General features: G+C 36.3%; 1 protein-coding gene across 3 annotated transcripts in view; it reads right to left on the reverse strand.

Annotated features, from left to right (window-relative positions):
- The window catches only part of WDR70 (WD repeat domain 70), a 293,077-nt gene that overhangs the window by 210,004 nt on the left and 63,544 nt on the right, over positions 1–19,529 (reverse strand). The window lies entirely within an intron of this gene.

Here is a 19,529-nt window from a genome sequence, read left to right on the forward strand (position 1 = left end):
TGCAACCACATGACAATGCAATTTCTGCGCCTTCCTAAGGGTGTTTCCCCTGCACCTTCTCTCTCGGGAGCTAATCCCAAAAAACACTCTTCAACCAACCTTCTGCATGCAAATCCTGGAATTTCAAAGAATGGTTTTGGTGAACCTGACCTGAGAGAGTTGGTATCAAAAGTGGTCCTATCGATGGACTCTGAAAAATAAACTGAGGGTTCTAGAGGGGAGGAGGGTGGGGGGATGGGTTAGCCTGGTGATGGGTATTAAAGAGGGCACATTCTGTGTGGAGCACTGGGTGTTATGCACAAACAATGAATCATGGAACACTACATCAAGAACAAACGATGTAATGTATGGTGATTAACATAACAATAAAAAATTTTTTTAAAAAAAGTGGTCCTATGAAGTCAATTCCAAGATGAGATCACCGAGTGGATAGTAACGAGGACCCCATCACAGGGAGTACATAGTCCCTGACATGCTACAGCAGTGCAACTGCAACTGCTAAAAGCTCATTGTGAAAGGAAAGGTACTGGCTGGTGTAGTATTCCAGGCATTTGAGAGGTACAGGAAACCTAAGAACTGAAACAACTCTAGAACTGGATAGCTACTACTGGGTGTAGTCAGTGCAATGAATAAAGACAATGAAAGGCTGAGGATGACTATCACCAATTAAAAACTACAGTGTGAAAAAAGCCAAAGGGCCTCTTTGGCAGCCTACAAAGACAGGGTTATTGGCCCTGTCAGGTAAGTGGTATGCGGTGACCGATCTGGTAAAGCGTCTTTTTCCACCTCTATTAGGAAGCAAGACCAAAAACAGTTCACATTCACAGGTGACCAACAGCAGCATACATATGCATGCTTGAGCCAGGGCTACATTAATTTTCTGGCCCTTTGTCTTAACATAGTCCAAAGGGACCTGTACCATCTGGACAATCTGAAGAAATTCATGCTAGTCTGTGATCTAGATGACATTATGCTAACTGAATCAGGTGAGCAAAAAATCAAGTACATTGGTGAGAAACATGCTCTCCAGAAGATGTGAGATAAACCCTAGAAAAGATCAAGAGATTGAGACAAGGATGTGTAGGAAAGATGCATGTAGACAGACACAGGAAAAGTGGACAACAAATACGAAGCTCTTTGTATCCCATGTTAATCCAGACAACACCAACTTTGAAAGAGGCAATAAACCACAAAGACAAAGTGACTTGGCCAGTTGACATTAGCTAGCTTTTGTCATCATCCATACCACTGTTAATGCAATAGTCTTATAAGTGAAATAGCAGTGCAAAAAGGGATGGAAATTATGCATGGGACCAACAGCAACTCTGCAGAATTGACCTATTATTGCCAAAGGTCCAACCTGCCAGTAACAGAAGCCTATGATGAGCCCCACTCCCAAAATCAATACTAATCTAATGAGTAAGTAAAATACATAATATGAAAAACTGTAATAAGCATATGGGAAAAAACTGAGTGGGGAGGGCAGAAAATGTGAACCAAGGGGACAGGGATAAATGTTTTAAGTAAAGTGGTCAGGAAGTAAGTGAGTAAGTAGGCTATGAAGTGAAGGAGTAGGCTATGAAGATATTTTGATATCTGCTCTCCCTTTCCAAGGGAAGCAACAGCTACTAGAAAGGACCTGCAGCAAAAGCGTGTCTGGCATTTCCCCAATGTAACCGTAGCAGAGTGAGCAAAGCAAACAGGAGTTGGAGAGGTCAGAATGCAGCAAGTGGGGAGATGCAGATCAAGGAGGGCCACGTAAGCCACTGAAAGGACTTTGGCTTTTGATCTCTCAGGGAGAAATTAGACGAAACCCATCGGAGTGCTTTGAGCTGAGCAATGACAGAATCTGACCTACACTCTACAGAACCATTTTTTGTGCCTGGACCATTCTGCACTCTGAAGTCTGTGGATTCCCTCTTAGTATGTTTTTTAAACATATTAAAAAACTACATTAGACATATACTGGAAGCCATTATTTATCACATAACTAAAAAATATTTTTTTGAATTTGTGACATATGTGAGTTTCTGTACTAATGTATCAAGTAACTATGCCCAGAGGCAGGTCTAATAACTATTGTAATTTCAAAGGAGTGATGAGCATAAACAATGTGTATTTCAATATGACTATTATAATAACAATAATATAATATGAAAGCATCTGAACTTTGCAGGTACACCTGTGACTTTGTTGCCTACTTTCATAATTAAAGGAAATGCTAAACATCATTTAGAGATTAGTGAAAAGAAACAATTTTTTATCCAAGTTCACAGAAATTGGGAGCACCAGATATTGAACTTCTGAGTTGTAGAATTTAAAATAACTGTAATTAGGGGCGCCTGTGTGGCTCAGTCGTTAAGCGTATGCCTTCAGCTCAGGTCATGATCTCAGAGTCCTGGGATCGAGTCCAGCATCGGGCTCCCTGTTCGGCAGGGAGCCTGCTTCTCCCCCTCACACTCCCCCTGCATGTGTTCCCTTTCTCGCTAACTCTCTCTGTCAAATAAATAAATAAAATCTTTAAAAAAAAATTTTTTTAAATAAAAGACCTGTAATTAGGGGCGCCTGGGTGGCTAGTCATTACGCGTCTGCCTTTGGCTTGGGTCATGATTCCAGGGTCCTGGGATTGAGCCCCGCTTGGGGCTCCCTGCTCAGTGGGAGGCCTGCTTCTCCCTCTCCCACTCCCCCTGCTTGTGTTCCCTCTCTTGCTGTCTCTCTCTCTCTCTGCCAAGTAAAAAACTAGTATCTAAAAAAATAACTGTAATTAAGAAACTAAATGACAAGGTATATAATACATACATAAAACTGAAAATTAAAAAAAGAAATATGCAGAAATTTTAGAATGAAAACTACAATCACTGAGATTTAGAACTAATGGATGGGTTTAACAGCAGAGAATTAATGGTTAAAAGATCATTTTTAGACTTAAGCGTGTGACAAAAAATGGAAAATGCAGAAAAAGTTTAAGGTACATATGACATATGCTGAAAAAGTCTCATATTAGAATTGCAGAATGGAAAAAGAGAGAAGCAGTCTGTAAAGAGATGACTGTCAAAATTTTGGAAAAATGATAAAAGACACTAACCCAGAGATTCAATAAGTACTGTAAACCCCAAAAGGATAGCAAAAACCACACCCAGGGACATCACAGTAAAACTGCTGAAAGCCAAAGACAAAAGTAAAACCTTAAAAACATTTTTTTTAAACATGTTTTCATCAGGAAAATTCAAAAGTAAAAGTACAATGAGACACCACTGTCTACCCACCAAATGACTAAAATATAAAAGGCTAACAGTACAAAGTACATTATTGGGACTGTGAAGTGAAAATAATCTACATTCTGAGACAAAGAAAGCTGTCACATCAACAACTGCAATATATTCTACATATTATAGGACCAGCACTGCCCAACAGAACTTTCTGTGATGGTGGAAACAGTCTACATCTGTGTTGTCCATTACGGTAACCACTAGCCACTAGCCACATGTTTCTATCAAGCACCAGAAATATGGCTAGTGCAACTAAGGAACTTAATTTTTAATTTTAATTTTAATTTTAATAGCTACATTTGGCTAGCGGCTAGTGCACTGAGCAAGTGCAGCTGTTAACAAATATGAAATAAATATAAAACAGTCTCAACTTTGGAACAACAGAAGATTCTTATTGGCTCATAAACAGATGAAAAATTAAATACTAACAAAATGTTCTTTAGAAACAAAAGAAAACCTAATGAAATCTATTAAAGTCTATATGGATGATAATAGTACCAGTACTAAAAAAGTCAATTGTACAGTCCCTAAATGTGATATCCAGTTACAAATTTAGAAATGAATATTGAAGTAAACTCTCCATGTAAAAATTTCTTATTCACCATGCTAAAACACAGTCTATAACATTCTTCAGAGACGGCATGGAAAGTAACACACATCAAAGCAATTTTAAAGTATATGCTATCTCAGGTGCCATTCTCTCAAAAAAGAAATCACCAAATAAATACATCTGGAAAGCAAACAATTAAACACCTTAAACAGATAATAACACACAAACCCATAAAGAATTCTGCTGGAGAACTTAGTCCCAAATATAAAATTTCTCTATCAGAAAGCAAAAATGAAAATCTGTCTTTTTAAACGGTCCTCACAACTTCCTTTATGAATGTAACTCTGTTGGCAAAAAAAAAAAAAAAAGACAAAAAAACTCTATTCTTTGATTTATCCTAAAAGGTTAATCTGAAAATAAAATAAATTTCAATGATAAGACAATTTTAACAAAATTTTAGGCTATTTAGTCTTATTTAGATTTACTTTCTAAGTCTATAGTTTCAAGGCTGAGAAATAAATGGATATTTCAGCAGAAAAAACTATTAATCATGATAATTTTGTCTCCTAGAAACAGAATATACACAAAAAATCAAAATTTAAGTGTATCTGACTAAGCAACAAAAGAATTATTCTTCCCGGCTGGTGGCCAAATCCAAATTAGATATTTACAATGAAACTGCTTTTCTTCACAGCTACTGCTAACTAGAAACTAGTGCTCAAAATTTAAACTGACCATTTCTCCTAAAATTCTGCAATTCTAGCTGATAGTTTTTTAAATATTTATTCTTCAAAAACCCATTCTTAATGCACTGATTCAAAGTACTAATTCCAATTCAAAGATAATTCAAACAAAGGTCTGAGTGGGCTCTGAGGCTAGAATGTGTGACAGTGTGAGGAATTTCACCACAATGCCCCAGATCAAAAGGTCAATGTATATAAGAAATTGAAGCTCCCAAACCAGGTGCTCATGAGAAAGAAACCTAGAAAAGCAAATGTGGGGCTAATGCCCAGGCCCTTCCTTCCTAAAAAGAAAAGCCTCTCTGACCTTATACTAAATGCTAAAATGCTGGGAAGGAATGAGGTCCTTAGCAAAATTCTGACCAGGGTCCCAAATTTAAATGTTAAATCAAGAAGGAGGCCCCCATAATAAGATATAAAATTATATGTTTCACCAGATTTGCCAGTTGTCCATTTATTGCCTCACAGCTCTAAATTCACCCTTCACTGCCTGCTCTGCAAAAATGAATTTGGGCCCTTTAAATATTCTTCCTTTGCCCTGGGGCATGAAGTTTTGCAGCTAGAGGGTGCTAGAGAGACACTGCAGGTTCCAGTGTGCTCCTCCTGGTGGGCTCCAGCACCCCACATGGCTTCTTTAGTGTCTGGCTCCCACAGCCTGTACAGCTTCTCTACACCAGGCTGCTCAAGTACCTAGTGGTCAGCAACATCCAGCAGCTTCCCCCAGCACCTTCCGCCGCAGTGCTATACCAGTAACTCTGGTGAGACAGGTTTCTGGAAAGTTCTGCTGTCAGAGCACAAAAATTCTTTATCATTCAATGAGCCAAAGCCTTGTCCTCTAAAATGTCTGGATCTCAGTCCCGGGGGGCCTCTCCCTTGAATGTTTTATCTCCACCCTAGGGGTAAGAGATGCTCCTTTTATCTGCTATTCCTGTGTTCTTTAGAGTACTCTTTACTTTTTATTAGCCAATACCTCATTTCTCCAATCCTCTGTTAGTAACTCTTTATAATAAACTTCTCCCTTTTCAAATTGCTGTGTGCTTGCTCTCTACTTATTAGACCCTGCTTGATATACTAAATTTCAAGTGATTAATTAGAAACAGAAAATTATTGGCAGTTTAATCCAATTTGTTTATATACACATTCACACACAAATGTGTGTATATATATGTATATATACACACATACAGACAAATTTATACATACATATGTACATATATATAAACAAGCAGATCAGATTTTTGATAATTAGATAGTTCAGACTGCTAAAGCAAAGTAGTTCACAGGGTATATCTTTGTTAACAGAACTCTCATATTGGAGAAGTTGATTTTCTTCACTAACCATAAAAGATCTAGCACTTATGAGGGTGCCTGGGTGGCTCAGTCGGTTAAGCCGCTGCCTTCAGCTCAGGTCATGATCCCGGGGTCCTGGGATCGAGCCCCACACTGGGTTCCCTGCTCAGCGGGAAGCCTGCTTCTCCCTCTCCCACTCCCCCTGCTTGTGTTCCCTCTCTCGCTGTGTCTCTCTCTGTCAAAATAAATAAATAAAATCTTAAAAAAAAAAAAAGATCTAGTACTGTATGAGATAACTTTGTTTTCTCTGGTCAATCATTTTTATTTCTCTTTGGAAATAATTATCTAAAGAATAGCAAAATTTAAGAAGAAAAGGTAGTAAAAACAGTCAGTGGCTCCATTTCTCTGGCTATGGGCTCTCTGAAATTGCTCTATTTATATTTGGAGGGAAATACAAAATCTCAACAATTCTACACTAATATTCACCTTACTTTAGCTGTTATAGGCAAACTTGCTGTTTTCCTTCTATCACTGTTTTTCATGTGCTCTCTTTGTCAACATTAAAATGAAAAGTTAAGCATCAAGCTCATCATTCCTGTCCCACTTCACTCTTAATTCTGCTAGCCACAGAGTTAAAAGGACAGGATTAAGGAGTCATTAGACACAGTACTAAGGAGAATTAAAGGGCTTCTTCAAGGAGTATAACATCTGCTCCTCAAATTCCTGCCTAAACAACTAAGATTCCGATCAAAGAGAAAAGAGGGAAAGCCAATCTGACAGTAAACTGGAGTCATGAGGAAGTGAATGTTCTCTCAGGGAGTAACTCTGACACCAAAGGAAGGCTTAGTGACATTGCACAATTCTTTCTGTGAAGTTATTCATGGGGCAAGTGGGAGTATATGAGTGTAAGTGGAGGGGAATGGGAAGGTGAAGATTGAGGATCCTTTTAAGTAGTTTTTGCTCAGCTAGCAAAACAAGCTGGGACATGCAAGACAGATCAACACAGCTGTTTGGGGCTGTCACTTGGGGCTCAGGAGCCAACATGTCCTGATGTAGTGAAAAGTGCACTGGAATGTGAGTCAGGAGGCCAGGGATCCAAGTCCTCACTCTGCTGTTAAGTGGCTCTGTGAGGGTGAACAGGCCCTTCAGCTTCACCCGGTTCAGCCTCCCCCATCTTTTGGAAAATTAATTGATGCAACTAGTGGACAGCACCATGCAGAGGTGCTCCTGAGACAGAGTTCAGGTACTAACTGTATAACTTTGCTGAGTCCTGGTTTCTTGCACTGAAAGAACCTGGAGAAATAACACTTACAGGATCGGGATGAGGAGTAAAAATAATATACATAAAGACACCTAACAGTACATGAAATGAGTAGTTGCTATTATTGTTACTTCTTTATTTCTGAGGTCTCTTTAAGACTTGACAGGTATAAAATCTTGGCAGCCAACTATAATGAATATACTCGAATTGAATACGCTGAGTATTTCAAATTTATTACGAGTCAAGTTAGTATAAGTTTATCATATTTTTTAATTAGCTATTAACCAAAATACTCATGAGAAACATCCTTACATTTTTTATTTTCTGCACCAACTCAAAAAACTCAAGTCCTATGTCAAATGTGACTACTACATTTTTAGAAAAAAAGGATGATAATAATTACAGAAAATATAGTTTCAGATTTGCATGCCATTTTTCAGGTATGCAATATATATTATCCAGGGCTGGGAACAGGGCAAGGAAGCAACAGACCTGAAGCAGAGCCATCAAAGTTTTCTGTATGAGAATATCAGAAAATACTAATTTATTCCATGCCAAAACAAATCTTCAGCTACTTCAGTATTTTAGCTTTAAATTTAAGAATAGACTTCCAGTGCAAAATATTAAGAATATGTCAAATATGTCACTTACCAGCTTAAACATACCAAAGGTTAATAAGCTAGTAGTAACTTGACAAAATACTCTATCTGTCAAACAAAATTAAAGCCAGAGAAAATTCTATTCAGGACTATATATACATAATTTTACTAAAGCTAATCTATAACTCTTCCCTTCCATTAAAATGCATATTCTTATTTAGAAATGTGATAAAATTACTCTATCAATCAAGTATAGATTAATAGCTTCATGACATTATATGATTTTGCAGTCAAGTTCCATGTTAAAATAGGATAGTCAATCCAAAAGGCAAGGAATGAAAATACCTAAACAGTATGTTTTCATGTCTTCTGAGGATTAGAGAAATATGATCAAAAACAGCCAACCAATGAGAATGACTTGAAAGAGCTAAGGCTTTGTTCTGAGTATTCCCAACAGTTTCCTTTATGATAATGTTGATGCTAAAAATAACTCAAGTCTTAATTCTAGTAGCAGAACAACAGGGGCTCAGGATTTCACAATGAATAAAAGGTGTTGAGGGAACACATACGAGAGGGACCTACTTTATTAGAAAGCCTCTCTGGAAAAGCAATGTTTAGATGGAGACCCAAGCATAAGGAGCTACCTGTTGGTAAGGGGGGAGCAGGGAGCAGGAAGTAGGGAAGAGCATTCTAAGTAGAAAACAAAGTACATACTGTGTAAAAATCTCTCAGCCATTCTGCTAGAGCAAGGGAAGAAATAAGCAATGGCCAGATCATAAGGAACATTATAAACCATGGCATTTGAGTTTTAGTCAAAATGTATCAGGAAGGCATTACAGGGATTTAGCATGAATAGTGGGCAAAACAGTAAAGAGACTGATGCAGAATTCTAAGCGAGTTTTAAGCCTGAGGTGAACCCTAAGGGAGGGATTGTAAAAGGAACTGTGGAGGCAGGAGAAGTAAGGAGCATGGTACCTATGGAGTATAGGTACAATACATGAAAGTACTTTTTTCTCCAAATCTTGCATCAGAATTCACACTTTACATCTTGATAGATATTACCAAACTGTTCTGTGGAAAAAAGGTTTAGTAAATGATATCCCATCTTTGCCTTCCCCCAACACTGGATAGCATGGATCTCTTTCTCCTTTGCCAGTCTAAGTGACAAGTAGTACCTCAATGGCATTTTAATTTTTCCTTCCTTTACTGTTAATAAAGTTGAGTATCCATTTTCACGTTTACTGGCCAGTTATATTTCTTCTGCTGTTATCTGTTAATTCATTTCCTTTGACCAGTTTTAATTTTCAAATATCCCTTTCCCTTACTGATTTGTAGGAACTATGTATTATGGATAGCAGCCCATTACTTTCAATATGTATTCCAACTTATTTTTGAGTTGATAATTTGTCTTTTAATTTTCTTTACGATGTCTTTTGTTTTCCTAATTATAAAATATCCTGTTAATTATAACAGCAATTATACTGTTTTGCCATGCCATGTAAAAGTAAAAAGTGAAATTTCTTCTTTTCCCCCAAAGAGTACACTTCCATCTGCAAGATATAACCTCCTAAACTTTCTCTAGTAACTGAAAAATGTAAATATGTAAAGTTATATATTACAAAAAGGGGGCACCTAGGTGGCTCAGTCGATTAAGGGTCTGCCTTCGGCTCAGGTCATGATCTCAGGGTCCTGGGATGGAGCCCCGCATCAGGCTCCCTGCTCAGCAGGGAGTGTGCTTCTCCCTCTCCCTCTCCCTCTCTACTCTCCCTCTCCCTCTCAAATAAATATTTTTTTAAAAGTTTAAAAAATAAACAAAAGGAATTTTTTGGAAAATGCTTTTTATTTAATAAACATTAAAAAATGTTTCTTTCTATCTAAAAACATTTCAAGAAAATACGGCTTTGAGCAAAAAACAAGGCAAGGACAGAAAACAATATGTAAAAATACATTAAGGCTGCTTTTCAAAAGACACTTAGGAAAAGGAAAAGCTGCAGATTGAGAGGAAATATTTATAATACACAAATCTTATAAAGAACTTTATCAACCAACCTGAGAAGAACAACTCAATTTTTCAAATGGACAAAAGATTTGGACAGCTCACTAAAGAAGACATACATAATGAAAGACATAAAAAGATGCTCAACATCACACTAATTATGGAAATTCAAATTAAAACCATTTACATATCACTACATACCCAAAACAATGGCTAAATTTTAAATACTGATACCACCAAGTGTACCTAAGGATGTAAATTAACTAAAATTCATACATTGCTGCTTAGAAAGCAAAATGGTACAGGCACTTTTGAAAAGTTTGGCAATTTCTTATAAAGTTAACATACACATAGCATATGAGCCAACAATTCACTCCAAATTTACTCTATTTGCCCAAGGAAATTAAAACATTTATCTACAAAAACACCTGTACAGAAATATTTACAGCAGTTTCATTCAAATATCTAAAAACTGGAAGCAACGCAAATGTCTAACTGGTGAACAGATAAACAATCTATAATGTATTCATATGAGGAATACTACACAGCAATGAAAAGGAGAAAACCTACTGAGAGAGGCAACAACAAAATCAGATCAGTGGTTGCCTGGATGTCAGGAGAAGGGATTGAGCACAAAGTGACTGGAGGGAACTTTGGGGGATAATGAAATGTTCTTTATCTTGACTGTGGTGCTGGTAATATGACTGCACGCATTTCTCGGAACTCCTGGAACTGCACGCTTGAAAGGAATATATTTTACTGTATATAAATTATGCCTGAGTAAATATGACTATTAAAAGTTCATTAAGGTACAGCCACTTTGGAAAACAGTACAGAGGTTCCTCAAAAAGTTGAAAATAGAGCTACCCTACAACCCAGCAATTGCACTACTGGGTATTTACCCCAAAGATACAAATGTAGTCATCAAAGGGGCGCCTGCACCCCAATGTTTATTGGGTTGATGTGGTGTGTGTGTGTGTGTGTGTGTGTGTGTGTGTGTATACACATATATACAATGGAATATTATGCAGCCAACAAAAAAAATGAAATCTTCCCATTTGCAACAACGTGGATGGAACTAGAGGGTATTATGCTAAGCGAAGTAAGTCAATCACAGAAAGACATGTATCATATGACCTCACTGATATGTGGAATTTAAGAAATAAGGCAGAAGATCATAGGGGAAGATAGGAAAAAAATGAAACAAGACAAAAACAGAGAGGGAGACAAACTGTAAGAGACTCTTAATCTTAGGAAACAAACTGAGGGTTGCTGGAGGGGAGGGGGGAGGGGTATGGGATAACTGGGTGATGGACACTGGGGAGGGTGTGTGTTGTAATGAGCACCAGGTATTATGTAAGACTAATGAATTAAAGACCTGTACCCCTGAAACAAATAATAGATTATATGTTAATTGAATTTAAATTTTTAAAAAATACAAATATATATATAGGTAAGATACAAGTCAAATGAAATAAATATGACTCTTCTAAAAAATAAAAAAATAAAAGTTCATTAAAACCAATAAGAAACTGAATTATAGTAAGAAATTAGTGAAGTAGTTTGGTTTAAGGGATTTTCACAGATTGTAGGGGGGAAAAAAGGGAGAGAGAGAGAGAAAGAGAGAAAGAACAGCGTCAGAGAAAAGAAAAGGCAAATGGAGAAGAGGTAACAGAGAAACAAAGTTGGATAGCCAGTACTCTTAAAGGAGATCAGCAGAGGGAACAGCCTAAACAACTGTCCAAAGGTAGAGGTACAATCCAATTTTATGTTACTAACAAAAACTTAGTAATGGGAAATAATACTTGAAAGGTATGAGAGATATCAACCTGTGAGATTCCGTACTCTCACATTAAATGACCAAGATAATAAAAACTAATATCACTGAGTGCTGCTTGACCAAGTGCCACGCACTATGCTGCATACATTATTTCAATTAATCATTATGACAACCCAAAGAAATGGGTATTGTTAAATCTATTTTACAGGCTAGGAAACCAACAGTCGAAGTGATAAAATAACTTGCCTATTCACACACCAAAGAACAAGTCAAGACAGAATTCGAATTCAGACTTACATGACTCAGAATCCACACTCTTACCCATCACACACATTGACTCCATGGTAATATTTAATTGTAAAACTGAATTTTACATAAATCGGTCTGCTATGGAAAAGAAAGGGGGGGGAATACTCCAATGGAAGCCTAGGAAAGTAATGAAGTTTCCCCCATCCCACTATAACTGACAGTTATGACATAAGCTCAGCTGAATTAGCAGAGAAGATGGTGTATAATGCCCAATGGCTACAGCATTGGTTCATCCATTCTAATTTCTAGTAATAGAAATTTTTAAATTTCTGAATCTAGGGTTAACCTAGGAAGGCAAAATACTAGAGCAAAGCATTATTTTTCTTTGTTTAACCAAATGAATGAACTAACAGATATATACTAAGAAATGCAAACGACATTTCCAAAAGTAGAAATCATACCTCAGGGGCAATCAATTTTAATACAAAATGAATAGAAATCATAAGATGCAATAAAACTCATTCACCATTATCTTAAGAATACATGCCCTGTTTTTTTGTTTGTTTGTTTTTTGTTTTTTAAAAGAACTAAACAGATCAGCCTGAAGACTCAGCGTCACCAACAGTGCAGAGCCATAGATTTCAAAAGCTGCCTGTTCCTGTTTGCCTTTAACTAATAGGGTTTAAGTCAAAGAGTTTAGGTCTTCCAGGAAAAGAAATCTGTTTGCTTCCTTTCTTTTTGAAAAGACAGGTACACTTGGTGAAAAATGGTCTTTTACTCTATACAATTGTAAGAAACTTTTTTAAAAAGATTTATTAATTTGCAAGAGAGAGCACAAGCAGGAGGGGCAGAAGGAGAGGTAGAGAAAATCTCCAGCCGACTCCACGCTGAGTGCAGAACCTGCCTGACTCGGAGCTCAATCTCACAACCCTGAGATCACAACCTGAGTGGAAACCAAGAGTCGGACACTTAACCTTCTGTACCACCCAGGCGCCCCTACAACAAGAACCTTTTTAAGAAAAATATGAGAATATTCTATTATTTACAACATATTTAACAAAGAATAAATTCCCACTATCTGCCTGGCAGTATTCCAGGTACTGGAACACAAGTAAACAAATGTGAAAAACAGATTGTGTCTGATGGTGGTAAATACTATAAAGGAAATAAATCAGAGCAATGAACAGAGTAATGGCAATGGACAGAAGCCACTTTGTGATGGGATGCTTAAGAAAGGGCTCTGAGGAGCTGACATTTAAGCTCAGACACAGTACAAGAGTTTGCTGATGTTTAGTTAACAAGATAAAATTCACAAATTATGTAACTTGACAACAGTTACAGAAGGCAGCAGAAACCCAGGAAATTAAGTTAAAAAAAATGCTTAAGCTTATATAAGCTTATATAAAGCAAATATCAAAGAGAAAGGGAAAATATATTCAGATACATACTGTTTATCAAAGAATATTAACTGTGCTTTTTCCCACATACCATTTCACCTCCTATTAAAGCTTTCTGTTGATGCACATGGTCTCATTTGACCTTCATATAGACCAAGTAAACAACCTCCTCTCCAGTTAGTAAACCACAAGAAGTTTTACCAATGCCTGGGACTATCCCGACATACAAGAGAATAACTTGTGATTTTATCAACCTAATATTACAGCTAAAGGCATCTTACTTTCCAACTTTTTCCTTCTTACCGGTGATATCCAAGATTAGTTACTAACAAAAGCTTGTTATATGCAAGGCTGAAGGAGGCTGGATGGATGTGGTATTCTACCTTGCATACAGCCTAATTAATGATGCCACTGATCGGTAATATCTATGGGGGGAAAGTCATACATGGCAAAATTTGCAAAATCTAGTAGTTAATATATAACATATTAACATATTAATAAGGTAAGTCATAAAGCAAGTTTACCAATTTACTAATAAATATAAAAAGTTCAAATATATATTGTCATTAACCTGAATTAATGAACTAGATCAAGTGAAAAGAGACACAACGACATGATTACTGAAATATATGTAACTCTGCTTCCATACACATCAACTCATACACAAGTAATGGGTCTAAGTTTGCAAGGGGACTCTCTGTCCACCTTCACCTTCTTTTTCAGAACTAACTGATAACACACAGAGAGAAAGCACAAATGCCTAAACAAATCATTAATCTTATCATGCAATTATGTGAAATGAATAAACTATTATGATGCACAAATATCAGCTATAAAGTAACAAAAAACAACTTTCCCTAAAAGCCAAAACATTATTACCTCAGTTACACGGCATGGGCAGTGAATAAAGTATTGAGATATGTAAGGCTTACAAATAAAGGAATTAAGCAAACACACACACCCTCGACTGTTTCTAATGGCACTTATTCTAAATGGTTTCAATCCCTCTGTGCTTTTGTATAACATAATGATTAATGGTACATGCTCTACAGTTAGAATGCCTGCATTCAAATCCCTGGTCTATCACTTTGTGTGACCTTAGGCTAATTAATTAATCTCTCTAAGCCTCCATTTCCACATCCGTAAGACAGGGATAATAAATGTATCTATGACACACGGCAGTTATGAGAATTAACTGATACGAAGAACTCAGCCAGACTCAATAAGCTATTATGCAAGCAGATCATATCTTCTTTGTTCTTTAACAAAAGAAAACATTTATTCCTGGATTAAATAAGCAGAATATACACATAGTAGTTAAAACTCAAAAGATATAAAAGGGACAAGTAACAACATGTTTTCCTCCCATCTTGGTCTCCCAGATAACCAGTTCTTTTCCCTATAAACAACTAGTGTTGTTGGTTTCTTCTATATCTTTCCAGAAACATTTTATGCATATATAAGCAAACAGTACATATTGTTTTTTCCAAGGTTTTAAAAAAAAGCTAGATACTATTCTCTAAAAAAACAACTACATACTCTTCTATACTGTGCTTTTTTAACTCTACATATTTTGAGGATTGTTCCACAATTGATCCTTTTCTCAATGCCTTAGGTCAGTACTTTTCAAATGTGAGTAATAACACCTTCCTTTTGATGGGAGAACAGCTTAGAGATCATTTTGTGATGACAAATAATTTCTATTATATTACTTAACTGCATGTAAACAGGTGACAAGGGTCCTTATCCTTACAACTCTTATAAAACTATGAATTCACAATGAATTTAAAAAGTAAACATTGACCACTCCACACCCACAGAAATTACTATCATGGAAAAGATAGTAACATATGATGGTGATAATGTAAAGACACTGGAACCCTTATATACTGCCAGTACAAATATAAAATGGTGCGGTCACTCTGGAAAACAGTTTGTCAGGTTACTAATACATTAAACATAGATTTACCATATGACCTAGCAATTCCCAATCTAGGTAGTATCAACCTAAGAAAGATAGATGGAAACATCCCAAGACTTGTACACAAATGTTCATAGCAGCATTATTCATAATAGCCAAAATGTGAAAATAACCCAAATGTGTCCACCAACTGGTGAATGGACAAACAAAATATGCCATATATACATTCACACATAAATACAAAATGGAATACTATTTGATCATAAAAAGGAACAAAGTACAGATGTCTCCTACAATATAGATGAACCTCAAAAACATTATGATAAGAGGCCAGATACAAGAGACCACATACTGTATGATTCCATGTATATGAAATGTCCAGAAAAAGCAAACTGATAAGAGACAGAAAGATTAGCGGCTGCCTAAGGCTGGAGGTGGAAATGAAGAGTGACCACAATGGGAATGAGATTTGATTTTAGAGTGATGGAAATCAGACTGTGGTACTGGTTGCACAATTCTGTAAGTTTACTAACAATTACTGAATTGCACACTTATAGTGAATGAATTTTGTTATCTAGACTGTACCTCAATAAAGTGATTTTTTAAGTAAACACTAAAACAAAAGATCCAATAGAATTCAAATTAATTTTGCAATGTTTGCTGAAACAATATCATACAGAATGAAACAACTTCTTTATTGTGTAACAAATTAATTATGTCCACCTACCTAAGTTCTCTAACCTACCTTCGGATTAGCTAGTTAATGAATATTTATTGCCTGCTATATAGCACATGTCTATTTTACTGTGTTCCAGTGATGACTCAATTTCCCTCCCAATTGTCTCTTTTATAACCACTGTGAAAAATATATTCATACATCACTTAATGACAAAACAAACCTTCACTTGGTGCCAACACATTTATGTATGATGCCTGTCTCTGCTCCTTTCTCACTAGGCCCTGGCAACTGTAAGTGAAAAAAGCACTTCAGCCCAAATGATTTTAAACACACAGGTAAACAAATTGGGCATTAGGGATGGGCCAAAGATTATCAAAATGAAAAAACAAAATTTTCTAATTAATGAAAGAAATTTATGAGCCCCTAAAAGTATGCCCATAAAACCCAATTTGAGAACTCTGTAATGTGCAGTGTCAGAAGTTACTGAAGTATGTGCAGTTCTGCTATGTGCCCATTCACAAATTGGCTTTGGAAAGATGATCTCTAATGCGTGATCCAAAAACAACCTTGTCTTCAATTATGAAATGGAAATTTAGCATTTACAAATCAAGTAAGAATAGTAATTTTAAAGAAACACCTAATGAAAAATAGAATTCATCCACATGAAAAGGCTGAACATTTATGACAAATGATTAACAAACTATTGAAGCCATATCATGTGATAAAAATCTTGAGGGGGTTCTTGATATAGGCCCCTGTGTTGGGCTCTGTGCTCAGCGGGGCGTCTGTTTGAGATTCTTTCCTTCTGCCCCTCCCCTGCTCTCTCCCCCTCTCTCTCAAATAAATAAATCTTAAAAAAAAGATATATATCTTTTATACATTCATATACACACACATACACACACAATGGAATATTATTCAGTCATTTAAAAAAATGAAATCATGTTATTTGCAATAATGTGAATGGATGTAGAGGGTATTCTGCTAAGTGAAATAAGTCAAAGACAAATACTGTATGATTTCACCAATATGTGGAACCTAAAAAACAAAACCAACAGACTTATACAGAGAACTCATGGTTGCTAGAAAGGGGAGGGGGCGGTTTGAGAAATAGGCAAAGAAGATTAAGATATCCAATATCCAGTTATAAAATAAATTAAGTTATGGAAATGAAAAGTACAGTACTGGAAATGTAGTCAATAATATTGCAATAGTATTGTATGATGACACATGGTGACTACACTTATCATGATGAGCACTGAGTAATGTATTTTTTTTTTAAGATTTTATTTATTTATTTGACAGAGAGAGACACAGCGAGAGAGGGAACATAAGCAGGGGGAGTGGGAGAGGGAGAAGCAGGCTTCCCGCGAGGCAGGGAGCCCGATGCGGGGCTCAGTCCCAGGACCCTGGGATCACGACCTGAGCCGAAGGCAGACACTTAACCATCTGAGCCACCTAGGCGCCCCTGAGCACTGAGTAATGTAAAGAATTGTCAAATCACTATGTTGTACACCTGAAACTAATATAACATTTTATGTCAACTATAGTTCAATAATAAGTGCTTTTTAAAAATACAGGCAATCAGCAGCATTATTTACAATAGCCAAACTATAGAAGCAGCCCAAGTGTCCACTGACAGATGAATGGATAAAGAAGATTTGGTATATATATATGTGTGTATATATATATATATACACACACACACACACCAAACTAATGTAACACTGTAGGTTAACTACACTGGAATTTAAAAAAAAAAAAAAAGATACAGGCAATCCTTGCTTTGCATAGTTCTGATGCATGAATTTCAGTTACCATAGTTTAGAAAAATAATACCAGGCCCCAACAGCATGGCTCAAATTTCAGTTATTCCCAGGCCACACCAACTCCAAAGAATTAGAAATTCTAAAGGTGAGGTCCAGCATTTAACACTTTTTTAAGTTTGTATTTTAATTCCAGTTAACATAGAGTGTTATAATAGTTTCAGATATGCAATATAGTGATTCAACACTTCCATGCATCACTCTGTGCTCATCCTTAATCTCTATCACTTATTTAATCCATGTCCCCACCCACCTCTCCTCTGGTTACCACCAGTTTGTTCTCTATAGTGAAGAGTCTGTTTCTTGATTTGTTCCTCTCTTCCTCTCTTATTTTTTTTTTCCCTTCAGCATTTAACATTTTAACAAGCCCTTCAGATGGTTCTGAACTATGGTAAGTTATATACAATATGCTATACAACACTTGGAAAGAATACAGAACATGTAGTGATATTAAAAATCTCCAAGCAAACTGTGAAGTGGAAAACAAAAACAAATTATGGAATAACAACCATCTGATATCATTTATGAAAACAAATATAGTATACACTCTTTTGATGGGTATGTATATTTGTGGATAGTGGCATAAAAAAAACTTAAAGAATATACACTATTATGAAAACAGTAAGAATACCTAGTAAAGAGATATTTAAGAGATGATCAAGGAAGAACTTTAGGTTTAACTGTAATGTTTTAATTTCTGTATGAGAACATAACTTAATATATTAATTAATTAAAATGTTTTTAAAATACGAGAACAGACAGTAGCCATTTTTAAGTGGGCAGAAGATAAGGAATTCTTAACTTGGGGCTACCTAAGTGATCCAAAGCTTCTTAATATTTTATGAAAAATTTTACTCCATCCACACTTTTTTGCATAAAGAATACATCCGAAGGATCTGTGAGCCCAAGGATTCTAACTCATGAACATACATATACAATTTTTGAGAATCTATGAAGAAACAAAAGGTGACTAGCAGACTGGATTAGAGAAAATGCAGTACTGATGATTTTCACTAAATGGGACAAAGAAAGACTTCTGAAACTAGAGATTCACAAATCTAATATGGATGCTGGCTGGGCAAAAGTCCAAAACAAATTATTAAACATACTTCAAAATACCAAAATGGAAGCTGCATCAAAAAGAAGTTGAATAACAACAGAAGAAAAGCATTTTGAAAAATCTCATTATTATGCTGGTAGGTCAAGAAAACATTTGACCTCGGGCGCCTGGGTGGCTCAGTTGGTTGGGCGACTGCCTTCGGCTCAGGTCATGATCCTGGAGTCCCAGGATTGAGTCCCGCGTCGGGCTCCCTGCTCAGCGGGGAGTCTGCTTCTCCCTCTGACCCTCCCCCCTTCTCATGTGCGCTCTCTCTCTCTCTCTCTCTCATTCTCGCTCTCAGATAAATAAATAAAAATCTTAAAGAAAAAAGAAAAGAAAAGAAAATTAGCGCTTTAAAAAAAAAAAAAAAAGAAAAAAGAAAACATTTGACCTCAAAGTATTTTTAGCGTCCCAGGGAAATGAGAGCCAGGTCAAAAATGCTAAAAAATTCATCAGAGATGCCCAAAATTCAAAACACCTGATCCCATGCTCACTTCTAAATTTAGGACTCCGACTCCTATCCTGAATGGCTATGGGGATCTTTGTGTGAATGCCTGTTTGACACCCACTTACTCACCATGGTGAACAGATGGTCTAAAAACAGCTCACTCTGCTTTTATACCTTCAAGACAGTCAACAAACTCCCTTAAGTTTTCTTCACAGGTGACACAAGAACAATGTAGATGAATGACAAAAGGTATGGAAAAATTTAGCTGAGTAACAGATGTTTATAGATTCTCATAGGGGTGAGCAATTCAATCTAAAGGGTTAACAGATCAACATGAAAATAAAGAAAGGCTACTTTATTTATTTATTTATTTTTATTTTTTAATTTATTTGTCAGAGAGAGAGAGAGAGAGAGGGCACAAGCAG

Source organism: Callorhinus ursinus, unplaced genomic scaffold, assembly GCF_003265705.2.
Source record: "Callorhinus ursinus isolate GAN/ISIS: 27379988/994484 unplaced genomic scaffold, GSC_fseal_2.0 scaffold3, whole genome shotgun sequence".
Taxonomy (NCBI): Eukaryota; Metazoa; Chordata; class Mammalia; order Carnivora; family Otariidae; genus Callorhinus; species Callorhinus ursinus.